The 14,672-nt window shown below is 48.8% G+C and overlaps 1 long non-coding RNA gene across 1 annotated transcript; it reads right to left on the bottom strand.

Moving 5' to 3' along the window:
* Positions 1-2,485: 2,485 nt before the first annotated feature.
* Positions 2,486-4,139, bottom strand: LOC307230967. The gene is made up of 3 exons (XR_013844180.1): positions 4,118-4,139; positions 3,025-3,298; positions 2,486-2,665 (listed from the first exon to the last, which is right to left on the bottom strand). It is a non-coding gene; the product is annotated as an uncharacterized lncRNA (long non-coding RNA).
* Positions 4,140-14,672: the final 10,533 nt, after the last annotated feature.

The following is a 14,672-nucleotide window of genomic DNA, read 5'->3' as shown; positions in this document are numbered from 1 at the left end:
TTTCCTCGCAGTAGACCAGACCATTTCATTCATCCGTCTCGCCGGCCATGGCACTGTGCTGGGAAAGCAGACATAGCCAATGCCTTAAAAGTTCTGTCCTTCCATCCCTCCTTCATTCCTCCTCCACCATCCCTCCATCCCTCCTCGATCCCTCCCCCACCATCCCTCCGTCCCCACTTTTGCCGTTCTTTGGCGTTCCTTGGAGAGGCAGTTATTACTTTACCATACGCCTCGCTTTCGGTTGCTGGATCAGCCTCAAATATCTTCAATTAGATAATCTTTTATATAGAACAGGGTAGTGAAGAACACCAGTAAAATGTCCATCAAAGATAGACAGACAGACAGGTGTATAGATAGAAGGGCTGTCAATCGATTAAAATACTTAATCGCATTATTGTGCGTAGTTAATCTCAAATTAATCTTGCTAACATTTTCTATCTGCTCAAAATGTTGCATAAAGGGATATTTTCCAAGTGTTTAATACTCTCATCAACATAGGAGTGGACAAATATGCTACTTTATGCAAAAGTGTGTTTATTGGAAATCAATTAACAACCCATAACAATGACAAATATTGTCAAATATTATTGCATTTAGCATAAAAATATGCTCAACTCATATCACGGCAAAATCAAATCCAGGAGCTCTGTCCGTGTATTGTGTTCGTTTACACTTTTCAACTTTGTTTTCACTTTTTTACTTTTTCTCCGGCACGTGTTGTGTAGATCTCTTTTTATCCTATTGAAATGTCTCTTTCTTATCTGCATGACGGTGGCGAAAATCTTAAGGCCCTGCTTCCGTGTCAACCTGGTGAACGCGACACCCCCACCCGCTGTGTCCACACACCACCACTAATAGAAAACAATACCCGTCACCAAAATATAATTTAAACATAAAGAAAGATGGAAAAAGACCCTCACTCCGTAGAGACTGCGACACATGCACATGCCAAAGTTTCCATAAAAAACAAGTATACACTAAGGTCATCCTAAATGTTGCACTACCTCCATCTTCTGGAGTTAACTCCTACAATGTCCAATGTGTCCGAATTTCCTCATCCGTCCTGTCCTCATTAGGAAGCTGACCAAGCATCTTCTGCCTTGTCCACTTCCAATATACTGATAGATAGACAGACTGATGGATGGGTGGACGGACGGACGGACGGGTAGATAGGTGGATAGAGAGAGATGGGTGAATAGATGGATTCTTTCCTACTTCTCACAGCAACTCTATTTTGAATTTAATGTCTGTAGGTCTTTATTGATTTCCTTCCATGCCACGCCCTTTCCTTCTGATATACGTGTGTCTATGTTTTCTTTTTTAACAGCTTGCTTGGTTAGTTTGTCTACTCTCTCATTACCCAGAATGCCTGTGTGAGCAGGAACACAGATGAATATGAACTCCATGCCTTGTTTCCTTATTCTTACGTGTATTGATATTTTTTGGTAAAGAAATTCCTGGTGACTATTGGACGTTCCTGCCTTGAGACTGTCCAGAGCAGAGTCACTACAGATTAAGACATTGTTGAATTGTTTTGTTCAACCCATTCTGAAGCCATCAAGATGGTATACAGCTCAACAGTATACACTAAGTAACACTCATTTTAGTAAAACTCCACCAAAATGGTTTCCGTCTCATTTTCTCAGCTCCCCTTGTCATTCTTTGGGCACTTTTCACTGAACTTTTCCAGATCCTCAGGTTCTCCACTAGTTCCTTCATACAGACATACCAACACGGCATTCAGTAAGTGCTGCTTCCTATTAAATCCATTTTTATCCACTGCTGGTGCTCCACCGGCCACGTTCGCCGCACAGCATTTTTCTATTTTTGCGTGAGAGGTCTTTTGTCCTCGCTACGCAGCCTTTTCCATAGGAAGACAACATAAAACCACATAGATATGTTGTAGTAAACAGTGAAATCAATTTAATGTGTTTTATATAAGCCTACATTGTACCAGAGACTAGAGCTGCCGTTGGATTCGCTTATTGATCAAGACCTGTTTTAAATATGGGTACTCCTCACTTAATGACCGAGTTCCGTTCCTACAACCAGGATGTTAAGTGAATTGGTTTATAAGCGAGGACTCGTGTTATTCATGGTAAGGAGGCGTGGCTGGTATAAGGTGTTATTTCAGGGTAAGGGGGCGTGGCCATTGAGAACGCTAGTGTAGTGAATACTGACAGACTGAGAATGGTGATGAGATGTATGAGATGTATACAGTGTATATTGTATATATAGTGTATAGTGTATATATATATATATATATATATATATATATATATACCGTTATATTTACTATCTAATTTATATATAGAATAGTGTATATAATGTTTATATAGAATATATAGTATATAAAGGGTGATGAGATGCTTGATGCTGAGATGCCGTGCACGCACAGCGCGGTATTGTACTCAATACAATAGCGATTTGCCAGAGAGCTGGTCGTAAGTCCAAACGGTCATTAAACAGGGAGGTTGTTAAGTGAGGAGTACCTGTACAAAGAACACACTGTTACTGTGTGACTGGGTGGGGGGTTCAAGTTCATTGTTGTAATGTGCATAAGTTGATCTGATTTGAGGAGAGGTGTCCAGAATCATGTGGAAGGAGAAGAGAGAGAGAGGGAAGTGGGGAGAGCGCTGGGTGCGAGTGGAAGGAGAGAGGGTGTCTGAAAGAAAGAAGAAGAAGAAGAAACAGTCTTTATTCGTCACGCAACACACCACACTACAACACATGCTTGCACACACACACACACACACACATGCTTTGATGGTGCTGGTGAAATGGTTTCTCTGCGTTGACCCATCCTGGCTTGTCCTTCCTCCGGGGGCACAGCCAGGAGCAGTGGGCAGCGTATGTGGACGCGCCCGGGGACCAGGTGATAAGTGTCCATCGCTGGTCACACCATGATGGGTGCATGTTTTTGGGGGGGGTCCTTACTGACGTGAGGTGGAAGAAACCCCATGTGAGCACAGGGAGAACATGCAAACTCCACCCAGAAAGGCTCCTATTTGGGAGATAACCCACCGGAGCATGGTGCCAACAGCGCCCCAGGCGGGAATCGAACCCAGGACCTTCTTGCTGTGAGGCAGCAGTGCAATGCACTGCACCACCGTGCCACCAAGAGAAGTTTGAAATAAAAAGGGAGCTGGCCAGCCCAGGTTGTTCTTTTCCGACTGGACACCTCCGCCCGGGGGTGGTTGGTAGTTGTAGCCTCGCTTCAGCTCCCCAGAGATTCCGTCTGCGTCTCCTTCACCATGTCTGTCTGTCGGACCCCGCCACGCCTTACATTATTATCCAACTGTGTGTTAGAAAACATATAAATCGCTGTTGTTTTCAATATTCCTTCTCTCTCTACGACAATGTCAACACGTCTGGGATGCTTCAACACAAAGCAGGTGGAGCCAGCGAAAACCACGCTGCGCACTGCGTCCATACGCTACGCCGACAGGTCCGTTCTACAGTTACCACTCTTACCACTATGACTAGTTTGACATTTCCAACATTACTCATTTTCTTTGCCTTCTCCATCTGCTCTTCAGTATAGCAGCCTACAAGAAAGTTACCATTCCCAAAACTCTGGCATACTTCACTTCTCCAACTTGTCCTCTAATGGTTTCAGTTAGCTTTATCGGATCCACTTCTCTTTTCTCCCCCCTCTCCCTCAAATCGTACCACTACATAAAGCAATCCTGCCTTCGGGTCCTTCTCCTCACCCTCTCTCCCCCTTCCACCTGAACCAGCTCTTTCCTTTTTCTCTCTTCCGACGAGCTGCCTTCATGCCTCTACTCCCTCTCCCCACATCCTCCCATTCAGTCCCCCTCCTCTTATCACTAGTTTCCCTCTTCCTTACTAAACTCCATACTGTTGTTAACATCTGACTCCCTCTCTGCTACCCTGTCAAGGTTTGGAAGGAACACTGGATCAATATCATTCTGGACCTATACAGTCAGTATCCCTACAAATGGTTCCCCACAGTATTCACTCCTAGAACTATAAAGTCCAGATGTCCACAATCCAAAGTCAGCGTTGTTTAATCAATTGTTAATAAGTCAAAAAACTGGCGAAGCAATATCCAGAAATTCAAACCTTCCTCCTCAACCACACGTCCCGTCCGCACCTTACAAACATCGCCTCCAGACAATGCACCGTTCCTCCTCCTCCTCCTCCTCCTCCTCTTCCTCCTCTTCCTCTTCTTCTTCGTCTTCTTCTTCTTCCTTTAATGGCGGTTGACCAACAACTTCATGTACACTACCGCCACCGACTGGTCTAGAGTGTAAAATGCAGTTTTAAACCTCAAACTCTAATCAAACCTGTTGCTTTGAGAAATTCCAAAATGATCCTATTGTCTATTTATTGATTGATTGATTTATTATTTATTTATTTATTATTATCAATTTATTATTGAAATGTATATCTCAAGGAACTATACTGGCCTCAGATAAACATACAGATAATAAATTGAAAGAGATCCTATAGATTTGTAGAGAAGCATATTTCACATTGTCTGTGAATGTCGGTCGGCATTTTACAGTTAAAAGATGTTTGGCCGTCTTCAAGATTCAAGATTCAAGATTTTTATTTGTCACATACATATACATACTTCCATACATATATGCAGTGAAATGTAATGCAACGCACCCGGTGATAGCACACAAGAAGTCCTAGGAAAAAGTACTAAAATAAAATAAAATAAAAAGTGGAAAATTCCTTTCTAATAGACCGACTAACTGACTCCTAAAACGTAATACAGTAAGTGGAATACTTATAGAATAAGATAAAAAATATATAGAATAAAATACAATAAAAATAAATTGAAATAAAATGGAATAGGTTGAAGGAATATGCCTATGTATATACAGATATGTGCATTTAAAGTGGCATGTGACTTAAAGTGGCATGTGAATGTGAATAGTGTGAGGTAGTGTTTGGGATAATACAGCACAGTATACAACAGTACGGCGCAGCAATACGGCATCACGAACAACCCTGAACAGTGATACAGTATGCGGTACAGTATGCTACATACAGTACAGTAGGTAGTGGAGCCTAGTGCATGGCTCAGTTAGGACCCCTGGTGAGGTCAGCGTTGACAGTTCTAATGGCTTGAGGGAAGAAACTCCGTCTCAGTCTCTCTGTTCTCGCTGCGTGACTGCGGAGGCGCTTGCCTGACCGCAGCAGCTGAAACAGTCCGTTGTTGGGGTGATGAGGATCCTTCATGATCCTACGGGCTCTGCTACTACACCTCCTGGTGTATAGCTCCTGCAAGGGGGGGAGGGTAGTTCCAGTGGTACGTTCAGCTGAACACACCACCCTCTGCAGGGCCCGCCTGTCCTGGGCAGTACAGTTCCCAAACCAGGCAGTGATGTTGCCTGTCAGGATGCTCTCCACTGCTCCAGAGTAGAAGGACTTGAGGATCCTCACGAGACCCGGAATTTCCTCAGCTGCCTAAGGTGGTAGAGACGCTGCCTCGCCTTTCTCACCAGAGTGTCTGTGTGAACAGTCCATGTTAAGTCCTCTGTGATGTGGACTCCCAGATATCTGAAGCTGCTCACCCTATCGACAGAAGTCCCATTAATCCACAAGGGCGCGTGCGTCCTCGATTGTGATCCACGCCTAAAGTCCACAATCAGCTCCTTGGTTTTGCTGACGTTCAGGTGTAGGCTGTTGTCCTGGCACCAGAGTGACAGGTCAGCCACCTCCTCGCGGTAGGCCTTCTCATCGCAGTCGGTGATCAGGCCCACGACCACGGTGTCGTCAGCAAACTTGATGATGGTGTTGGAGCTGGACCTGGCCACACAGTCATGTGTGTACAGGGAGTACAGTAGGGGGCTGAGGACGCAGCCCTGGGGGGATCCTGTATTCAGGGTGAGGGAGCTTGACATGTACTTCCCCACCTTGACCACCTGGGGGCGGCCTGTGAGGAAGTCCAGGATCCAGGTGCACAGCGGAGCATTCAATCCTAGCTCCATCAGCTTGACAGCCAGTCTGGTGGGAACTATGGTGTTGAAAGCTGAACTATAATCAATGAACAGCATTCTCACATAGGCCCCCTTCTGGCCATCCAGGTGCGTGAGCGTGGTGTGCAGTACCTGAGAGACCGCGTCATCCGTGGATCTGTTCTGCCGGTACGCGAACTGCAACGGGTCCAAGGTGCGGGGGAGGGAGGCGCAGATGTAATCCTTAATCAGCCTCTCGAAACACTTCATGACCACCGAGGTGAGGGCCACCGGACGGTAGTCATTCAGGCAGGTTGGAGAGGCGATCTTCGGGACAGGAACGACGGTGGACCTCTTGAAACAGGACGGGACCACTGATTCAGCCAGGGAGATGTTGAATATTGTAGTGAACACTGGAGCTAGCTGGTTAGCACAGGTCTTCAGTACTCGTCCAGATATGCCATCTGGGCCCGCAGCTTTCCTGGTGTTCACCCGCAACAGAGCCCTCCTGACCTCGTGCACGGACACTGAGAGTGCGCGCTCGTCCCCAGCGGTGTAACTACAATTAGCCGGCGAGCTAGCGGTGCTGCTGCCAGACTCGAACCGCGCATAAAAGGAGTTCAGTTGGTTGGCCAGGGAGGCGTCCACACTCGTGGCTGGGGAGGAGCTGCTCTTGTAGTTAGTTATTGTCCGCAGCCCCTCCCACAAGCGTCTTGTGTCCCCCCGCTCCATCTGTAGCTCCACGGTGTCTCTGTACGTCCGTTTAGCGTCCCTCACCGCCCTCCGCAGATTGTACGACGCCGCTTTGTAATTGTCCATGTTACCAGATACAAGTCCGTCGTTGTAAGCGGCCGTGCGCGCATTCAGAGCGCAGCGGATGGATTTATCAACCCATGGTTTCTGGTTTGGAAATATCCGAACTTTCACCGTAGGAACGATTTCATCCGCGAGCGTAGCCACAAAGCTCACTACAGCCTCCGTAAACTCGCTGACGTCACTTGAACTCGCTTGGAACATGTCCCAGTCTACGTCAGTCAGAGCGTCCTGAAGCGCAGCCTCTGATTGGTCCGTCCACCGCTTCACTTCCCTCGTCATCACCAGATCCCGCGCGATCAGAGGCCTGTAAACAGGAAGCAGCGAGATCGCGGCGTGATCTGATTTCCCGAAAGCAGGAAGCGACACGGGCTTGTATCCGTTCTTGTAAGGAGTGTAACAATGGTCCAGAGTTCTGTCTCCCCTGGTGGCACACGTGATGTGTTGGTGGAAATTCGGCAGAACTTTTTTCAGGTTGGCCCTGTTAAAGTCCCCAGTCACCACCACAGCCGCGTCGGGATGTCTGTTCTGAAATCCGCACAACACATCGTACAGAACCGACAGAGCTGCGTCGGTGTCCGCTTGCGGTGGGATATAAACGGCTGTAATGATGACCGTGCTGAATTCCCGGGGGAGATAAAATGGACGGCATAGTATGGTCAGCTGTTCCAGGTTCGGCGAGCAGGAGTGGGAGAGGAATTTGGTGTTGTTGGCGTTACACCAGCGGTTGTTTACCATTAGGCAGACGCCTCCACCTTTGGATTTCCCCGACTCTCCCGTTCTGTCGCCGCGGAACACGGAGAAGGCCTCGGCTGGACGTATGGCTTCATCCGGCACCAGTGGGGTCAGCCATGTTTCCGTCAGGCAGAGGACGCAACAGTTCCTCGTGTCACGCTGGAATTGAATCCTCGCTCGAAGTTCATCCATCTTGTTCTCCAGGGACTGGACGTTAGCAAGAAGGATGCTTGGCAGAGGTGGACGGTAAGGTTGCGTCCTCATTCTGACCCGAATGCCGCCTCGTTTACCTCGGTGCTTCCTCCGTGGGCCGGCTCGTGGAACAGCGACTCCATTTTTGTTGTTGTTGCGAGTGTTCCCGCGTAGGATTTCCGCCGGCCACTCTGCTCCCACGGATAAAAAGTCCCAAAGTTGTTCGTTTAGGGAAATTTTTATATCCATGAGTGCATCGCGGCCGTATGAGTTAATTGTTGATGTTTTTCTGGCGAACATTGTGATAAAAAAAGGGAAAAAAATACTAAAGAGTAAGAAAGTAACCGGAGCGCCGGCGCAGGCGACCGCTAGGGGCGGCGCCACTATCGCCACTTGTTAGGGTGAAAGATTGACACAGAAAATCTTGCAATCATCTTGTGTGGCACCTTCAACCTTCTTTGTCTCCCTTCTTTGTCTCCCTTTTTCTACATTTCATATATTTTAGCTATTCCTCTGTGCAATTGAATGGAAGTTATCTTCCAAAAATGGCAACCAGAGTCCAAAGCAACCAATCGCAACCGTCAAACTTCACGTTCCCTATACCACGTTCCCTAGCCCGCTACACATTTTTGATATATTGTTAAATTTGCCAGCAAATTAATTAATCTGAGCAATTTACTTTACTTAATTTTATATTTGATTGATTTTATTATGTTTTATTATAAGTGTAAAAAAACAAAAAGTTTGTTTGTTTTCCAGTTGGTTTTCCCTTGATGTCCCTGTGGCCCCACATGAGAAGACACCCTGTTTGGGTTTGAGACTCCTTCCCTATACTCATTGTTGTTGGGCAACTTCGACCAAGACCTTTGTGGCAAAAGACCTCACCCCAATCGTTAAAAAATGTCAGTTTTACTTCAATTAGAACTTGAGTTCTATCAATGCCTTAAGCTTTATCCAGACAGCTCCACTGAATTAAGCTGAGAGCCCCTTTAAACCAACCAAGTCTCCACTTGGCCCTGACAGGGTGTGATTGGAACCACTCGGACACCCATAATATGGCCCACCTCCAAGTACTGTATATATACTCACCTGTCATACTTCTTCTTTGCTTATTCAGCTCTCCGTTGTTGGCAGCAAGCCCTTTGTTATGAAAGAAAGCAAAGAAAAGAATCATGTCGGCTGCCGACCTTAAGAACTGTACAGGCTGTGGCTCGCACATGACCCGAAGGGATACTCATCTGTTGTGCGTCCACTGTCTCTGCCATGCACACGCAGAGGTGGCGCTGTTCAACCCGTTTTTCTGCTCGGTAGCTGCGCACCAGTGCCTCTCCCTCACCGCAGAAAAGCTTCAGTTGCCGTTCAAGGCGCGTAGACTGCCGGTGACTCTGGCGGAGAAATCCTATAAGGCCTCAAGGGCAGGCTGCAGCACTGCTGACCAACATCTGTCTGCTGCAGGCCTACCAGGCCAGGCTCCTACGAGAGACCTGAAGGGGAATGCCACCCCCAAGACCTACATGGAACCGAGCAAAGCCACCAACTTCTGCCTCATGATGGCCAAGGGTAAAGCGCAGGAAGCAAGTCATGTGATGGGGTTTTCGGTGGTAATGCAGCACTACCTGTGGCTGAACCTATCTCAGATATCTCAGAGGGAGAAGACCAGGCTCCTTGACACTCCAGTGAAGGTGTCGGGCCTGTTCAGGCCCATTGTGGACTCCTTGACCCACAAGTTGGAGTCGGTGGCATTGAGGAGATTCATGCCCCAACGGACCTGGTCCCCTAGCCAAGAGCCCCGGCAAAACCCCGGCTCATCAGCCAGACAAGCAGCAGCCAGAATCCAGATGGCCCCCAAGGAAGTCACGGGCCCAGAGCGGACCGGTTTTAGCCCAGGAGACGCCAAAGCCTCCCCCCGCTGATGGGATGAGAGGCTGGAACAGGAATGCTTTCCGCAGTCTCCAGAAGCCCCAGGTGCAGAGGACCTTGGCCGCAATGGTGAGGGGATTCGTTCTGCTGGACCGTCGGCTCGACCTCAAGTTTTAGCACAAAAAATACATTGCACTGTACTAATTCCCATGCCAGCAAAAGCCATGCGGTTAATGTACACAAAATACAGAGTCTTTATTTCCCCTCCCTCCCTCCAGTGTGTTTTACCAGTGTATTTATTGAGGCCTCCTGTCCACTCAGAAACATGAGTGTCGTGGCCCAAAATGAAAAAATGAGCACGAAGCCTCCAGTGCTTGGGACAGGTCACCAAGCACATGAACATGGGTGTGAGCCGGAGGCTCAATTTGTGGGTGAATGGGCCCTGGTGCTCCCAGTAACCACAGCATGCCGCTCCGCTTTTGTGAGCATATGGAGACATGCATGCACAATTTCTCCCTGGGTAGAAAGGACGATTTTAAATGGCTATGTACTGCAATAGCCAGGCATCCACCAGGGTTCGCTGCAGTCACACAGATGGAAGTCGTGGACTCAACGTCCTCGATCCTGGAAGGGGAGATTAAGTCTTTGCTAGAGAAGGATCCATTCGCCCGGTAGTGGACAGAGAGAGAAACTGCAGCTTCTACAGCAGATATTTCCTCATTCCAAAAAGACTGCTCTTCTCTGAGAACAAATGTGGATCTGAGAATATTTAAAAAAACATTGAGAAAGCTCCTGCTGTGAATGTGAATAAAGATTCTGTCATATCTGAACGATCTCCTGATAATAGTGGGGTCAAGGGAGTCAGTACTCTCCCACACAGGGGCGCTGCTCGACCATCTCGGCAGTCTGGGTTTTCCGGTGAATTGAAAAAAGAGCGCTCTGGTTCAAGCCCAGCTCACTGTGTATTTGGGTCTCGATCTGGACTCACGGTCGATGCGTACGGCTGATTCAGACAAGGAGGTTGGCTGTGGTCACTGCAGCTCGCACGCTGTCCCTGCGCAAGGTCACCAAGGGATGTGGCGATAGTGGCGCCGCCCCTAGCGGTCGCCTGCGCCGGCGCTCCGGTTACTTTCTTACTCTTTAGTATTTTTTTCCTTTTTTAATAACAATGTTCGCCAGAAAAACATCAACAATTGACTCATACGACCGCGATGCACTCATGGATATAAAAATTTCCCTAAACGAACAACTTTGGGACTTTTTATCCGTGGGAGCAGAGTGGCCGGCGGAAATCCTACGCGGGAACACTCGTAACAACAACAAAAATGGAGCCGCTGTTCCACGAACGGGCCCACGGAGGAAGCACCGAGGTAAACGAGGCGGCATTCGGGTCAGAATGAGGACGCAACCTTACCGTCCACCTCTGCCAAGCATCCTTCTTGCCAACGTCCAGTCCCTGGAGAACAAGATGGATGAACTTCGAGCGAGGATTCAATTCCAGCGAGACACGAGGAACTGTTGCGTCCTCTGCCTGACGGAAACATGGCTGACCCCACTGGTGCCGGATGAAGCCATACGTCCAGCCGAGGCCTTCTCCGTGTTCCGCGGCGACAGAACGGGAGAGTCGGGGAAATCCAAAGGTGGAGGCGTCTGCCTAATGGTAAACAACCGCTGGTGTAACGCCAACAACACCAAATTCCTCTCCCGCTCCTGCTCGCCGAACCTGGAACAGCTGACCATACTATGCCGTCCATTTTATCTCCCCCGGGAATTCAGCACGGTCATCATTACAGCCGTTTATATCCCACCGCAAGCGGACACCGATGCAGCTCTGTCGGTTCTGTACGATGTGTTGTGCGGATTTCAAAACAGACATCCCGACGCGGCTGTGGTGGTGACTGGGGACTTTAACAGGTTGAACCTTAAAAAAGTTCTGCCGAATTTCCACCAACACATGACGTGTGCCACCAGGGGAGACAGAACTCTGGACCATTGTTACACTCCTTACAAGAACGGATACAAGCCCGTGTCGCTTCCTGCTTTCAGGAAATCAGATCACGCCGCGATCTCGCTGCTTCCTGTTTACAGGCCTCTGATTGCGCGGGATCTGGTGATGACGAGGGAAGTGAAGCGGTGGACGGACCAATTGGAGGCTGCGCTTCAGGACGCTCTGACTGACGTAGACTGGGACATGTTCCAAACAAGTTCAAGTGACGTCAGCGAGTTTACGGAGGCTGTAGTGAGTTTTGTGGCTACGCTCGCGGATGAAATCGTTCCCACGGTGAAAGTTCGGATATTTCCAAACCAGAAACCATGGGTTGATAAATCCATCCGCTGCGCTCTGAATGCGCGCACGGCCGCTTACAACGACGGACTTGTATCTGGTAACATGGACAATTACAAAGCGGCGTCGGACAATCTGCGGAGGGCGGTGAGGGACGCCAAACGGACGTACAGAGACACCGTGGAGCTGCAGATGGAGCGGGGGGACACCAGACGCTTGTGGGAGGGGCTGCGAACAATAACAAACTACAAGAGCAGCTCCTCCCCAGCCACGAGTGTGGACGCCTCCCTGGCCAACCAACTGAACTCCTTTTATGCGCGGTTCGAGTCTGGCAGCAACACCGCTAGTTCGCCGGCTAATTGGAGTTACACCGCTGGGGATGAGCGCGCACACTCAGTGTCCGTGCACGAGGGCTTTGATGCGGGTGAACACCAGGAAAGCTGCGGGCCCAGATGGCATATCTGGGTGAGTACTGAAGACCTGTGCTAACCAGCTAGCTCCGGTGTTCACCACAATATTCAACATCTCCCTGGCTGAATCAGTGGTCCCGTCCTGCTTCAAGAGGTCCACCGTCGTTCCTGTCCCGAAGATCGCCTCTCCAACCTGCCTGAATGACTACCGTCCGGTGGCCCTCACCTCGGTGGTCATGAAGTGTTTCGAGAGGCTGATTAAGGATTACATCTGCGCCTCCCTCCCCCGCACCTTGGACCCGTTGCAGTTCGCGTACCGGCAGAACAGATCCACGGATGACGCGGTCTCCCAGGTACTGCACACCACGCTCACGCACCTGGATGGCCAGAAGGGGGCCTATGTGAGAATGCTGTTCATTGATTATAGTTCAGCTTTCAACACCATAGTCCCCACCAGACTGGCTGTCAAGCTGATGGAGCTTGGATTGAATGGTCCGCTGTGCACCTGGATCCTGGACTTCCTCACAGGCCGCCCCCAGGTGGTCAAGGTGGGGAAGTACATGTCAAGCTCCCTCACCCTGAACACAGGATCCCCCCAGGGCTGCGTCCTCAGCCCCCTACTGTACTCCCTGTACACACATGACTGTGTGGCCAGGTCCAGCTCCAACACCATCATCAAGTTTGCTGACGACACCGTGGTCGTGGGCCTGATCACCGACTGCGATGAGAAGGCCTACCGCGAGGAGGTGGCTGACCTGTCACTCTGGTGCCAGGACAACAGCCTACACCTGAACGTCAGCAAAACCAAGGAGCTGATTGTGGACTTTAGGCGTGGATCACAATCGAGGACACACGCGCCCTTGTGGATTAATGGGACTTCTGTCGACAGGGTGAGCAGCTTCAGATATCTGGGAGTCCACATCACAGAGGACTTAACATGGACTGTTCACACAGACACTCTGGTGAGAAAGGCGAGGCAGCGTCTCTACCACCTCAGGCAGCTGAGGAAATTCCGGGACTCGGTGAGGATCCTCAAGTCCTTCTACTCTGGAGCAGTGGAGAGCATCCTGACAGGCAACATCACTGCCTGGTTTGGGAACTGTACTGCCCAGGACAGGAGGGCCCTGCAGAGGGTGGTGCGTTCAGCTGAACGTACCACTGGAATTACCCTCCCCCCCTTGCAGGAGCTATACACCAGGAGGTGTAGTAGAAGAGCTGTAGGATCATGAAGGATCCTCATCACCCCAACAACGGACTGTTTCAGCTGCTGCGGTCAGGCAAGCGCCTCGGCAGTCACACAGCGAGAACAGAGAGACTGAGACAGAGTTTTTTCCCGCAAGCCATTAGAACTGTCAACGCTGACCTCACCAGGGGTCCTAACTGAGCCATGCACTAGGCTCCACTACCTACTGTACTGTATGTAGCATACTGTACCGCATACTGTATCACTGTTCAGGGTTGTTCGTGATGCCGTATTGCTGCGCCGTACTGTTGTATACTGTGCTGTATTATCCCAAACACTACCTCACTCTATTCACATTCACATGCCACTTTAATTCACATGCCACTTTAAATGCACATATCTGTATATACATAGGCATATTCCTTCTATCTATTCCATTTTATTTCAATTTATTTTTATTGTATTTTATTCTATATATTTTTATCTTATTCTATAAGTATTCCACTTACTGTATTACGTTTTAGGAGTCAGTTAGTCGGCCTATAGAAAGACATTTTTTATTTTTATTTTTTCCTAGGACATATTGTGTGCTATCACCGGGTGCGTTGCATTACATTTCACTGCATATATGTATGGAAGTATGTATATGTATGTGACAACTAAAAAATCTTGAATCTTGAATCTCTTGAATCTTGATGAGGGCTGCCTCCACCGCAGTCCCACTTCAGGATGAGATCCCTGCAACGCTGGTTTATGTTCTCCACGGATAATTGGAGGGTAATGTTGAAACCCAATCCGGCTTTACAACCCAAGAACATGAAAGAGGGATTCAAATCGACCACGATTGATCTCTCTTCATTTTCCCCTCCTCCCTTTGGGTCTGAGGAGACGAGAGGCTTAGGGCCCTGTCTGTGCGCTATTGGTTTATGTGGAGCACACGTGCTCCGTACGACAGTCAGACCAGCTTTTTATCTGTTATGGATCAGGGGTCTATGTCTCTGCCTTTGGGGGCTTGCATAGGACACATGGGTTCTGACCTCGCGGTCAGTGAAGGTGGTAGGTTTACAATATGGCATTGTAAGAACTTGAGTTTGAAATGAAGTAAAACATTTGGGTTGTGCTCCAACCCTGGTTTTATGAATGAACAAAAGTTTTAACCAGTGGCCTCACTGACCAGCTCGCTCAAGAGCTGAATAATGTGAGAGGAAGTATGAAAGGTGGTGACCCAGTATATATACTGAGGGTGTGCCATTTAACAG

The sequence above is a fragment of the Zeus faber genome (genome assembly GCF_960531495.2).
Source record: "Zeus faber genome assembly, chromosome: 5".
NCBI classification, from domain to species: Eukaryota; Metazoa; Chordata; class Actinopteri; order Zeiformes; family Zeidae; genus Zeus; species Zeus faber.
This window is presented reverse-complemented; position numbering and strand designations above follow the sequence as displayed.